The sequence below is a fragment of the Crocodylus siamensis genome, chromosome 4, assembly GCF_052110815.1.
Source record: "Crocodylus siamensis isolate JL-2025a chromosome 4, ASM5211081v1, whole genome shotgun sequence".
Classification (NCBI taxonomy): domain Eukaryota; kingdom Metazoa; phylum Chordata; order Crocodylia; family Crocodylidae; genus Crocodylus; species Crocodylus siamensis.
In genome coordinates, this window is record NC_143398.1 from 214,698,619 (window position 1) to 214,713,078 (window position 14,460).

A 14,460-nucleotide genomic window follows, 5' to 3' on the forward strand; every position below is an offset into this window, starting at 1 on the left:
GCCATAAATTCAGGTTCTCAAGCAGATATTTATCAATTTATACACCACCTGTAACAAAAAACTTGGATGCTACGTTATGATCATAAATGCATACTACCACTGGTATACAAATATTAACTTACCATCATTTTATCTGTTCCTTATGCGTATTGAGGCTTGTGTCAAATTTTGCATTTTGTTACGTTTTTCCAACCTATTTTGGATGCAAAATGCAGATGAGCTTCTAAAAAGCACAGAGAAATATGTAATGTGTTTCTATTCTGAAAAGGGACGGTAAAATGACATCTTCTTACCTAACAGATTTACGCTCTGTGTGTATTTCAATCTAGTAACTGTCAAGCCAAGAAGAAAAGCCTTTTTATTCAAGTCCTATTATTGCTATAGAGTCAATGGAATTAAAATGCTACCGTGTGCATGGCCAACAAAAATATTTACAGTCACTTATACACATGCAAATCAATTTTCTACAGTAAGACCACAGAGGTGTCACTGAGAGCCTGCTGATTTGACCCACAGAACCTTTTATTACTATGGATGAATGTGTAAATGAAAAAAATCCAGCTTGACTTTGAGATTCCAGTTTGAGATTGCAGGCAAAAGAATTATAAAAAAATTGTTTTTTTGTGAGCATATCTGATAGCAAATCATTGAGTACACTTGGAAACCTATTAAAGTATGTTTATGACTTACATTTTAGAGCAGGATCACACTGTCTATAAGACTGATCTGAACTCCGATACAGTCTTCAAACAACTTTCCTTGTTTACCTCTACAGAACACACGGCTGATTTGCAATTCACAAAAAATGAAGCATCAGTGTTAACTTTTTAGCAAGAAAATGGAGCAGTACAATGTTTAGTGTGGGGAAAACTATGTTTCATAAAGAATGGTACTGATAAAGCTGATATTTAAGGAAAAGGCACATAGTCCTTAAATAACTCCTTCCTCCCAATGTCTTGTGTTTTTAAATTCTACTCTTCATGACGTAAGCTTTTTACATTTCTACTTGTGCAAAATGTAGGATCTTTTATTCTGGAGATCTGACATTTTTGCTACCTTTTTCAGTCAGAGGTCAGTTTCATTAGCCTGTCAGACTAAAAAGTAAAGCGCTTATTATCCTTTAAACTTGCAATTTATATGGCTGTAATAAGCAATGGAAAACATAGAATAAGTGATGGAAAATGTTACAATATATATAATTGTTCCTGATGCAAGCATAAGCTTTCATGGCTACTTCTAAACCCAAATCTGCTCTGTATGGTTGTGTTTGTCAGGATACTGAGACAGCCATTATTAGTTCCTCTTTTCAGATCAGTCCCATTTTTATTTTAAGAGAAAATGACACAATGCTAGATTTGGAACAAGTTGGAAGTGGTATATTTTCATTCCTTCAGAAGTGATCTTTCTTTTAAAATTTTCTTTTACAGGATTTCAGCAACCACTTTGGCTCGATTTCAGTTAATTTAGTTGCTGAATGTATTCAAGACATCAACTACATTCCAGTCAATAATCACGATTCCTCCTCAACTAGGACTCTTTGATTTTACAACCTAAAAGCAATGCAATGAAGTATCTATTGCAATTGAAATGCAATGAAGTAAAAATGTGCAATAGAGTGTCAAATAAGAAGACCATTTATGTAGTAACATGATTTCTGAGCACTGGGTATCCAGCCATTCATGATGCAGGTAAGCAAAAATATGCACAAAGACAGACTGGAATATATCTGGATCAAACTGTGAATTCTGTGCTGTACTGTAACCTCCATTTGGTGCTGTGTGCCAAGTGCATCCAATTTTGACAAAGTGGAGATTAGGATTTATTCCTGACAGCCAACCAGTTTGATACATTTAAGGATGATCTCTGAGAAGCCATCAACACAACTATCTAGGGTCATTTGACCCTACTACCAAGTCATCTCATAGAAAAATGGGATCTATGTAGAGCTTAACTTGCAGAAGCAATTGGAGTTTTTGGGCATTTGTATATGTTTGCGCTGCAGTGCCAGGCACTTTTAAAAGGGCTGGGAGCTGCGGCACATGCATTTGTGTAAATGGTGAAATGCACATCAGCGCTCAGAAAATGGCAGCAGCTTGCTTTTGAAGTAAAATACATTGAATGTGATTTAGTTCAAAAGTGCACCGCCACTATTTTTTCAGCACTGATGCACATTTCACCATTTATACAAATGTATGCGATGTGGCACCAGGCACTTCAGTTCACATGCGGAGCACACAAATGTATGTGTATAAATGTTCTCTCTGTTGGGGAAGAAAGGAACTTAGACTGTGCTTAAGGAAAGATGGATGTCTGAAGAGGAAGCCCACATAAAATGACTAGGATAGAGAAAGAGGAAGGACTCTGCCTATCCTGAAATGATAAAAAAGACCTCTAATTCACAAAAAGGAATGAGAGATAAGACTGCAGTAGTTAGGCTGGGAGATACAAGTCTCAGGACTTGCAATATCTTCTGTAAGTCTTAAGTAAAAGTGAAAGAAAGAAACAAACTAAAGAGTGAAGTGACTGTTGTTAAAACCTTCCCCTGTTAAGTTTGTGTTCCTTGCTTTCCTGCTACCCTGCCCCAGAGGAATTAAATTAGAAGCCAGTATGCCCACAGCTAACCATCTATCCCACAGCTAGATAAAACTCAGAGGGTGCGTAAAGAGTTAGGAGACTTGGCTCAGAGTCTGAGCCCAAGAATATGTTCCAAAAACAGACAACTAGAAATAGTGGCTGGTTTCTACCCAGGGGCAGAGGGTTTAAAAGCACAGAGGACCCAGTGTTCAGAAGTAGGCTAAGTAGTCTCACATACTAGTAATTGCAGCTCAAGTGTACTGCATTTGTACATTTATATTTCTAGGACATAGTCTGATAGACAGTGAGCTTCAAGAATATTCCAGAAGGCAAAACTCTCTTGCATGAACTCACTATTGCAGACCAAAAATTCAGAGTGAAGATTTTTTTATTCATTATCATATGTGTAGTCAATGCATACTTGAAAGTCAAACACTTCTGGACTGCAGCTACATTGAAGCCATGGCAGCTACAGTGGGCACCTACATACATGCCTGACACCTGCTCCAATGCGTGCTAATTAGCATACATCAGAGCAGACTTAATTAAGCTGCTGCTCAATTATTCAAGGCTGCTACTGTGCTAATTAGCATGCTCTACCATCCCCGCCCCCGTCATGTGTATTCAGTATCCCTGCACTTCAAAATGGCAGCAGAGGGCACTTTAACTAATGCTTGTCAAACGAGTTCACACCGCCATTTTGAAGTGTGGGGCGCTGAATATACAAGATGCTGTGGGTGCTTTAATTACAGCGGCTTTTGCCTCAGAGCATGTGTAAAGACACCCATTAAGACCAAAGCCAAAATTAGTGTGGTACTAGTTTGGAGCAGCTAATCCTGAGTACTGGGAAGTATTGGGGAGTATGCATGCAAAATTTCAGAAGGTACTGAAGAACAAAGCAGTTGATCTGCTAATAAAATCTAATATTTCTTTTAAAAGCAGCTACAGTGTCAGGGGTGGAAGGATAGCAATATAATTAATATGTAAAAAAAACATGCTTGGAAATGGTATTCCAGTGAATTTTTACTTTAATATCAAAGAAATGTCATAATAAAACTGAAAATAGAGTTATAGGACCTCTAAATGGGGATTACACAGATAAAACAAAATGGCTTTTCCACAGGAAATTTGTATCTTTAAATTAAAGAGAATTTACTTAAAAGTTTTAGAGTTAATAATCTTTCAAATATTCTTTGACAAATCCTTAAATACTTTAGAAGTAGAAGAATCAGAGAAAAAATAAAGTACTATCATATATTAGAAACATGATAAGTACAAAACAAATGATAGGAAAAAATAATCAAATTCTCATAAATAGAGAAGATTAAATTTTATCCTTCTAAATGGAAGATAATGCACATGGACAAGAATACTCTGAACCATGTATACACATTGTAGGTTCTTACAATAATTCTAACCCTCCTTAAGAACACTTGGGTGTTTCTACAAAGGGATTAATGATGTCTATCCAGTTCTCTCCTCTGGTATAAAACACCCAGTGTTAAGATACATGAAGAACAGAACAGAATGTAACAATGAAAATGTAACAAAAGTCATTGAAATAAACCAGTGAGACACCAACAACTGGAACACTGTCAATTTTGTTCATTTGTTCTCAAACACTATAACAGAAATAAGAGGTTCATAGATTGGTGATGAAAAGCTTCCCATACAAAGAGGGACTATAATGCTCAGGACTGCGTAATTTGGATGGCAGAATAAATAAATTACATTATTAGATTTATATAAAATTAAAATTAAGGTATATTGAACTTTCCTATTTACGTTCTCTCATAATATAAGAACAAGAAGTAATTCAATATGAAAGGTGGCAAATTTTAAATGTCTATCCCCTCCTAAACCAATGCATAATTAGCATGGGAAATTGATCGTCAGAAATATTTAGTGAAACAGAGCTAAGCAGTATCCATTTACAAAAAAGACTGTACATTTATGTAGACATTACACAGATTTTTAAAAAAATGTAGAACTGAAGCTATGGAGAGAGAAACATGCTTAACATAAAATTTCTGGTATCGACATGTTAGTATAGGCACTGAAAGAAGTAATGTTTTGTCACACGATCAGCCCCTTGAAACATTCTACAGCTGTGCCATGATAGAAATTCATGGCTGTAGAGTGCTTTAAAAGTGCCCAATAGCACAGCAATCAGAATCCTGATTATATGAGGTTTCAGATGAAGGCATTGCAAAGCAGAGCACCTTCGTTAACTTCTGTCAGTCCCTGCTGGAAGCAGGGCTAGACTAATACAGCTGCACACCACAACTGGTACTGTCTTCAGAATGGGAGAGGGAGCAGGGAGGGGATGGGGCTTGGTCTGGGTTTTGGCCAAACTGAGCTGGAGGGTGGGGCAGGTGGACTGGAGCCCCCCTGCCTAGGCAAGCTGGATCCCTCCCCTCCTTTCTCCCCGTTCCCATCCTGAAGGTAGCACCGGAGCTGGTGGAGGGAGGGGAGGAGGCTAGAGGAGAGAGGCTGCACACATGCAGCCACTCCAAACTGGAGCTCAATTCAGCCCCCTGCCCCGCCACACCCACCCAACAGCAAATGTCTGGTTGGGTCAAGGGAATTGCTATAACTTAGGGGTGGGCAAAACATGGCTCACAGACCAGATCTGGCCCATCAGATCATTCCAGCCAAGATCCGGCCCACCAGACCATTCCAGCTCACAGGCAAGATCTGGCCTACTAGCCCAGGAGGCCACTCCAAAAGACAATTATTACTGGTCCATGGCTGTCCCTCTGAAAGCTGGTGGGAGGCGCAGGCTTTCAGAGGTGCCAGCTGTAGCAGCAGCTTGGGCTCTGGTAGCTAACCAACCAACCCCCCATGTAACAGGGAGCTGATTCCTAGCCCCTGTTACATGCAGTAACACTGCATTCACTAGGCTTGTCACTTTCTGATAGTGAGCCCCATGCAGAGTTCACACCCCACTGGAAGACCTACCTCAAGCCAGCTAGAGTTGGTCTCCTCCAGGGATGCCATGCCAGCTGGGGATCTGAAGTAAGATGGACTGGACTGATCGCAGCAGGGGAGACCCAGCTCCACCCAGCAGTTGGAGTATGCAGCTAGGGGTGAACCATGAAGTGACTGAACTTCAAAAGCAGGGGAATTCCTGTCTATAGAGTACCAAGTGGTGTCAGCAATGGGACCAGACTGGACCATGTAGAAGCAACCCCATTTTTCACAGATTTCATAGACATCAGGGGCTGGAAGCAGGCCCATTTTTCATAGATTTCATAGACATTAGGGGCTGGAAGGAACCTTGCAAGATCATCAAGTCCAGCCCCCTTGCCATCAGCAAGAAGTCTGCTGGGGTCCCAGCAAGATAAGCATTCAAATGCTTTTTGAAAGAGTCCAGAGTAGATGCTTGCACCACCTCTGGGGGCAGTCTGTTCCAGACCCTGGACACTCGGGACCATTATAGAAGTTTTTCCTTATGTCTAGTCTAAATCTGCCTTCCAGAAGTTTGTGGCTGTTAGACCTTGTTATCCTTTGGGGAGCCCTTGTGAACAACTGTTCTCCCAGATCCTGGTGCATCCCCCTTATGTAATTATAGGCTGCCACCAAGTCCCCCCTGAGCCTTCTCTTCTCCAGGCTAAAGAGTCCCATGTCCCTCAGCTTCTCCTCATAAGGCTTACTCTCTTGGCCCTTGATCATGTGAATGGCTCTCCTTTGTACTCTCTCAAGCTTATCCACATCCCTCCTGAAGTGGGGGCCCAAAACTGGACACAGTACTCCAGCTGCAGCCTCACTAAGGCCAAGTAAAGTGGGAGGATGAGGTCCCTGGTTTTGCCTGAAATGATTTGGTGGATGCATGCCAGAGTTTGGTTTGCTTTGCTGGCTATGGCATTACATTGGTGGCTTATTCTCATCTTGTGGTCAATCAAGATGCCCAAGTCTCTTTTGGTTATGGTGCTAGCATGCATAGCACTACCAAACCTATAGGTATGATGCTAGTTTTTCCTCCCAAGGTGGAGCACCCTGCACTTCTCTACATTGAATGCCATCAGGTTTTGGTCCACCAACCTTGTGAGCCTGTCCAGGTTGGCCTGTATCCCCAGCCTGCCCTCCAGTGTGACTGCCTTCCCCTGTACTTTAGTTTCGTCCACAAACTTTGTCAGTCCGCATCTGACGCCCAAATCCAGATCATCAGTGAAGATGCTGAAGAGTACTGGCCCAAGTACTGAGCCCTGAGGGACACCACTGGTTGCCCTGCGCCATGTTGACTTGCTTCTGTTAACTAATACTCTTTGGGTCTGACCACAGAGCCAGTTCCCCAGCTATCAGACCATGAGATGATCAAGCTGCAGTTCCCCAGCTTAACCATGAGGACATCATGGGATACTAAGTCAAAGGCTTTCTTGAAATCCAGATATATGACATCAACCTTGTTTCCTTTTTCCAGGCAATGCATCATATGGTCATAGAAGGAGACAAGGTTGGTCAGGAAAGACCTTCTAGCAACAAAACCATGTTGGCTGGCACTCAGAAAGTTGCCTTCCATTAGCCTGCTGCTGATGAAACCTTTGATGATTTTCTCCATGCTCATTTCAGGGATGAATGTCAGACTGACTGACCTGTAATTCCCTGGATCTTCCTTCCTTCCTTTCTTGAAGATTGGGACCACGTGGCCCTTTTCCAATCTTCCGGTACCTCTCCCGAGCACCATGAGTTCTCAAATATCTTAGCCATAGGGCATACTATGAAGTCCGCCAGCTCCTTTAGGACTCTCGGATTCATTCCATCTGGGCCTGTGGACTTATGGATGTCAAGCCTCTTGAGGTGTTCCCTCACTTCAATGGTGAAATGTTATGTAACTGTGGGCCCATCTCCTGCCCCCTGGATGCTTTGTGTCCTGCCTAACATGGTGACCCCTTTAGGCAGGTGGAAGACCAACACAAAGTAATCATGTAGGAGATTAGCCTTTTCCTAAGCATCAGCTGACTTAAATAAGAGGATCAGGGATTCAGTTCTCCCCAGAGGGGGAAGAAGAGGCATTGTCTCTGTAATTAGAGTGGCGCATGCCTATGTGGAGGCACAGGACTAGGGTGAGCAGTCAGTAGACTAAACCGTTGAATGGAAAGCTTAGGAGGATGAAAGATGAATGGTGTAGTGAGATGGGTCAGTGAGACGCGGCTGCTGAAGGACTTTGGTTAGCCGACAGCACTAGACAACTACAGGAAACCTGGATTCACAAGGCAAGAATCCTAACTCATGCTGGGTAAGACTGTTTACGGACTTTAATAAATATTCAGAGAAAGGTGGAGGGAAGGGACAGTACCCTCACCTGGGTTTGGCTGAGGGGACTGAGAGAAGAAAATGGGCTGAGACCTGGACAACTGGTCAGATTGCTGGGGATAACCTGTGACCATTGTTTTGAGGATAATGGGTAAAAGATGCTCATTGCACCAACAGGAGTGGCGAGAAGAGGGCAAATGGGAGGTGAGAGTCCTATGAAGAAGACCATCAGGGTGATGAAGCTGTAATTCTCATTGTATGACTATTAACCAATGGCTTCCCATTTCTTTTCCAACAAGCTGTGGCAGGAGAGTGAGACAAAGCAGGCTGTGCTTCAGGCCCTAAGGGTGGGAATAAGAGCTACCCATTCACATCTCACCACTCCAGCCTGGCCTGACCGCCCCCCGCCTCCAAGGGAGGGGGCACTGGAAACAGGAAGCTTATGCCTAGCAGAAGTTTCTGCTTGGTGACCCCTGACTTTTCCCCAGCCCTCTCTCTATATGGGAGTAGAACTTAAGAAGGACCCCAGGGACTCCTGTTGGGAGAAAGTTGGGAGAAATAGGGAGGGAGCCATGGGCGACTACCCTGGTCTGTGTCTCATGTGCAACTCCTGAAACTCTGTCTGGCCCAGCCCCAGTCCTTGTTGCCACATGAGGCTCCTGGGACTCTAGTGGAGAGCCATACACCATTGGACCAGACTGGGCCAGCTTTGTGCCTCCACCTCTGTAGGGCTTTTGGCACTCCAGTTGGAAGCAATGGGGAGCCATGCACAATTGAGCCAGGCTGGACCAGCTCTGTGCTGCCATGTGTGGCTGCTGGTATTGTATCCAGGAGCTGTAGGAGGCACATGCCTTCAGGCCAGGCTGGCCCTGTTCCCCTATGTTTGGCTCCTGGCACTGCAGCCAGGAGCCGTGGGAGCTGTGCACCTTCAGGCCAGGCCAGTCTGGCTCTGTGCCACCAGGTGTAGCTCCTGACAATGCGGTTGGAAGCTGTGGGAGCAATGTGTGATTGGGCCAGGTTGGCTCTGTGCCACCAGTTGGGGAGGGACGTGCCATCAAGCCAGGCCGAGTTGGCTCTGTGCCTCCACACGTGGCTCCTGGCACTGCAGCCAAGAGTCGCAGGAGCTGTGCGCCTTCAGACTTGGCCAAGCTGGCTCTGTGTCACGTGGGGTTCCCATTAGGCTGCGTGGCTCTGTGCTACCACGTTTGGCTTCCAGGACTCCAGCTAGGAGCTGTGTGCCATCAGGCCGGGTCAGGCTAGCTCTTTGTCTCCATGTGCAGCTTCCTGCTGGAGTGCTTGGAGCCCCAAGTGGAGACAAGGAGCCAGAATAGTCCAATGGCATGCAGCTCCTCACAACTCCTGGCACTCCAGAGGGAAGCCATGCACTGTCAGGCCAGGCCAGCTCTGTGCAGTCACGTGCAGCTCCTGGGACTTGGCTAGAGCCATGTGCCACCCTTTGCCCTGTCCTTGCCCTTTGCCCTGTTCTCACCACCCCTGGAGCTGTACGCCTGTCACAGTCCATAATAAACTTGAGGGCCTGCCACCTGGTGCTGCTGCTGCCAGTGACAGGTGCTGTGCACAACTGGGGGGGGTCCCACACACACACCCCACCATATCCATACACACCCGCACCCCTCCACACCCCCCCACAAACCCCACCCTCCCACTCCCACACACACATCCACCCACTCCCCCCAAAACCCCACACCCACCTGCCCATGACCTCCCCCCCACACGATATGTAATAAGACTTTATTTTGAGCTATTATGCAATTGCCTCTATATAGACTAGGCAAATGCACATAAATCAGGACAAAAAATTTTCTGAAATATAATTAATGTATGTTATAGTAGATGTTTTATTTTTAGTATATGATTTGGGTTTTTTTGGTTCCAAGATGGCAAAGTCTGCTGCCAAAAAGAGTATTTTTAGGGGCAAGGGGAGGGACAAAGGTCAGAGGTTAAGGGCAGGATTTCTAATCCCAAGATGGTGACCAGGGGGCAAGGCACCTGTCAAGGGATGAGGCTACCCTTGCAGCCATCCACAGATCACCAAAAACTGTTAAGTGGCCCTCCAGCGGAAATAATTGCCCACCCCTGCTGTAACTCATTGCACTTTCTGTGACATACAATGAATAACAACAGGAAGCTGCCTGTCTGTCAGCGCCCTATGCGTTCCAGTTTCTTCCACTTTCCTCTGAAGGTTATGCTACAGACCAATGTTAGAAACTAGATATCTGACTAGATGGACTACGGATTTAATTTGACAGAGATTCCTTTCCCAGAAATCCCCACATTTCTGGGAAAGACATTTGAAAAGTATATATTTAAAATTTTTAGCTCAAATAAAAGTAATGCTAAACAGTTTTCTCTTCCTTAGCAACTACTAAGGTAAACTGTGTTTCATGTGATGATGTCAAAATAAATGTCAGAATTCATTCATTTACAACACAACTGACTGTCAAGAAAACTTTCAAATAAATTCAAAATTAAGGAGAGTAAAGTCACTGTGAAAACACTGACATTCTGTGAAAATGTAGGTTCACATAGTATCCATTTCTATCCACTGAATCAGGACCTAAAGAGGGATAGCAGAAGGATGGAAGGACAATTTTACAGTCCAACCCCTTTCTCAGGAGGCGGCATGATTATTCACATCTTTAAAGCATGCCACTTTGAGTGCAGAAATAAATATTGAAAATCTACTTTTGGGTTTCTTGAAAACTAGCCTCGAACTTCATCCATCAAATCTTTAAGAGGCTGGGTAAATTTCCAAAAGTTGCTATAAAGGCATGGATAGGTGGGTCATAACACTAAAGTAACAAGCCCAGGGAGGGCCGAGCTGGACCAGACAGTCCACAGGCCCAGAGGGACTGAACTAGACTAGAGAATCCTCAAGCCTAGAAAGGGGCTGAGAGCCGGACCAAGGAATCCATGAACATGAAGAAGAGGCTGAGCAGGGTACTGGGGGTTGACAGCTCAGAGAAGCGACTCTGTGGGACCAGGCAGCTGAGAGCTCATGAAGAGGCTGAATAAGGGATCAGAAGGCTGAATAGGTCAGTTTGTGGCCCCTCCTTCTCTCCCCCCCACTCCATTTTCAGCTTGACATGAGGAAGCAGGAAAAAAAGGAACCCTTTGGGGCCAATGAGCAATAAACATGCCAGCTTCCAGGTGAGTTTGCTAAGGAAGGGGTGCTTGGAAAAAGAGCAGTAAGAGAGAGAAGGCAGATTAAGAGACCCAGGGAAATGGCTGGAGGGTGTCTCAGTGCCAGAGCCACTGTCACTGTCTCTGCTTGCACTTGTGAGGTTAGTGTCCAACCAGGACCACTCATTATCAACGTTTTCACCCAGGTCCAGGTTTGGTGCTTGGGGACTATGCCTTGTAGGTTCCTTCCAGTGATGGCTAGGTCAGGGAGCACCTGCAGTTTGAGTGGTGCCTGCTGGTGGGGTGTCTCAAGAAACAGGCGAGAGAATAACAGGAGGAGATGGCAAGGCTATGAAGCACCCTCTGCCATGTGGAGTTCATCGATTCGATGCTGGAGGAGACCTCCAGGACCGTGGAGGAAGAAATGCCAGATGCAGCACTAGAGAAGAGAGAGGACATGGATACCCTAGATGGGTGGAAGCTGGAGGCTCCTTGAAACAAGAAGAGATCTTCACCTCCACCTGCAGTAGTTCATCTGGAGAATAGATATGCAGCCCTAGCAGCACAGAGGAAGAAGCACATTCCATTAGTTCAGGAAAAGAGGCCAGGTCTTACGAAGGTGGGGAGGATCGAGATGACAACTACTAAGAAGTGATGGGTGGTGGTGGTTGGAGACTCTCTTCTGCGGAGGATGGAGGGAGCCAACTGCTGACCTGACCTGTTGTCTCAGGAGGTCTGCTGCTTGCCCAGAGCTTGGATTCAAGATGTCACGGAGGGACTACTGAGGCTCATCTGACCCTCTACTACTACCACCCCATGCTGCTCATTGATGTGGGCACCAATGATATTGCCAGGAGAGATCCTGAACATATCAAAAGTAACTACAAGGCTCTGGGTGCACAGGAGAGGGGGCTGGGGCTCAGGTTGTGTTCTTGTTGATTCTTTTGGTCAAGGGAAAGGGCTCAGGCAGGACCAGGTGCATCCTGCAGATCAACACCTGGCTGCATACATTGTGTTGCCAGCAGGGCTTTGGCTTCTCCTACCATGGGATGTTCTTCCAAGAAGGATTTCTGGGAAGAGGTGGGATCCACCTGACGAAGAGAGGGAAGAACATCTTCACAGACAGGCTCGCTAACCTAGCAAGGAGGGCTTTAAACTAGGTTCGCTGGGGGATGGAGACCAAAGCCCTGAGGTAAGTGGGGAAGTTGCAGACCTGAAGGAAGAGCAAGCAGGAGTGGGCCACAGGGGAGGTGCTCTCATACTTCCTGAGAAATCAGGGCAATCAAGTAGTTAACTCAGGTGCCTGTACACAAATGCACAGAGCCTGGGAAAAAAGCAGGAAGAATTGGAAGTCCTTGCACAGTCACGGAACTATGATGTGACTGAAATAACAGAGGCTTGGTAGGATAGCTTGCATGACTGGAAGACTGTCATGGATGGGTACAAACTGTTTAGGAAGAATTGGCAGGGGAGAAGAGGAGTTGCACTTTATGTAAAAGAGCCATATGATTGCTCAGAGCTGCAGTATGAAGCTGGAGATAGGTCTGTTGAGAGTCTCTGGGTTAGGGTCAGAAGCGAGAGCAACAAGGGTGATGTCATGGTAGGGGTCTTCTACAGACCACGAGACAAGGAGGAAGTGGTGGATGAGGATTTCTTCAAACAGCTAGTAGAAATTTCCCGATCACAGGCCCTGGTTCTCATGGGGGCATTTCAATCACCCTGACATCTGCTGGGAGGGCAATACAGTAGCGCACAGACAATCCAGGAAGTTTGTGGAGAGTGTTGGAGACAACTTCCTGGTGCAAGTGCTGGAGCGGCCAACTAGGGACCATGTTCTTCTTGACCTGCTAGTCACAAACAGGGAAAATGTGGTGGGGAATGTAATGGTGGATGGCAACTTGGGCAGCAGTGACCACGAGATGACTGAGTTCAGGATCCTGAGAAAAGGATGGAGAGCAGCAGAGTAAGGATTCTGGACTTCAGTAAAGCAGACTGATTCACTCAGGGAACTCATGGGCAGGATCCCCTGGGAAGCCAGTCTGAGTGGGAGAGGAGTCCAGGAGAGCTGGCTGTATTTTAAAGAAGGCTTACTGAGCATGCAGAAACAAACCATCCTGATGTGCAGGAAGACTAGCAAGTGTGGCACAAGACCAGCTTGGCTTAGCACAGAACTCTTAAGTAAACTAAATCACAAAAAGGAAGCTTATAAGAAGTGGAAACTTAGACAAATAACTAGGGAAGAATAAAAGAGCACTGCATGAGTATGCAGGGATGAAGTCAGGAAGGCCAAAGCGCAATTGGAGTTGCAGCTAACAAGGTATGTGAAGGGTAACAGGAAGGGTTTCTACAAGTATGTCAGTAGCAAAAGGAGGATGAGGGAAAGTGTGGATCCCTTACTGAATGAGGGAGGCAACCTTTTGACAGAGGATGCAGAAAATACTGAAGACTCAATGGCTTTTTTGCCTCAGTCTTCACTGGCAAAGTCAGTTCCCAGACTACTGCACTGGGCAGCACAGTTTGGGGAGGAGGTGAGTAGCCCTCAGTAGTGAAAGAACAGGTTAGGGACTACTCAGAAAAGGTGGACATGTACAAGTCCATGGGGCTGGATAGGATGTACCTGAGGCTGCTGAGGGAGGTGGCTGATGTGATAGCAGAGCCATTGGCTATCATCTTTGAAAACTCATGGTAATCAGGACAGGTCCAAGATGACTGGAAAAGGGGGAACATAGTGCCCATATTTAAGACAGGAAAAAAGGAGGATCTAGGGAACTACAGACCAGTCAGCCTCACCTCAATCCCTGGAAAAATCATGAAGCAGATCCTCAAGGAATCCAGTTCTAAGCACTTGAAAGAGAAAAAGTTGATTAGGAACAGTCAGCATGGATTCACCAGGGGCAAGTCATGCCGACCAACCTGATTGCCTTCTATGACGAGACAGCTGGCTCTGTGGATGTGGGGAGACTGGTGGATGTAGTGTATCTTGATTTTAGCAAGGCTTTTGATAGGGTCTCCCACAACATTCCTGCAGGCAAGCTATGCCAGTATGGAATGGATGAATGGACTATACGGTGGATAGAAAACTGTCTGGAGCATTGGGCTCAGAGGATGGTAATCAATAGCTTGATGTTCAATTGGCAGCCAGTATCAAGTGGAGTACCCCTGGGGTCGGTTCTGGGGTTGGTTTTGTTCAATGTCTTCATCAACAACTTGGAAGATGGCTTAAAGTGCACCCTTAGCAAGTTTGCAGATGACACCAAGCTGGCGGGGGGTGAGGGGGTGGAGTAGTAGATATACTGGAGGGTAGAGCTAGGATTCAGAATGATCTAGATAAATTGGAGGATTGGGCCAAAAGGAAACTCATGAGTGAGGGCTTTAAAATGGCATTTAGAGGTCTGCTTCTGGGAACTGGCAAACAGGTAAAGTACATATGCATTAGAATAATGGTCTAGGGCACCAGTAAAGATTAACTGATTTTTAAAAGCCTGA

At 45.4% G+C, this 14,460-nt stretch overlaps 1 protein-coding gene across 9 annotated transcripts in view; it reads right to left on the reverse strand.

Moving 5' to 3' along the window:
- Positions 1-14,460, reverse strand: part of PKP4 (plakophilin 4) — a 275,173-nt gene that overhangs the window by 102,154 nt on the left and 158,559 nt on the right. Inside the window, exon 5 of one of the 9 annotated variants that reach the window (XM_090045674.1) lies at positions 123-193. The exons of the other annotated variants lie outside the window; for them this stretch is intronic. The gene's annotated coding sequence lies outside the window, so the exon portion shown is untranslated. The remainder of the gene's footprint in view (positions 1-122; positions 194-14,460) is intronic. 9 annotated transcript variants of the gene reach the window in all.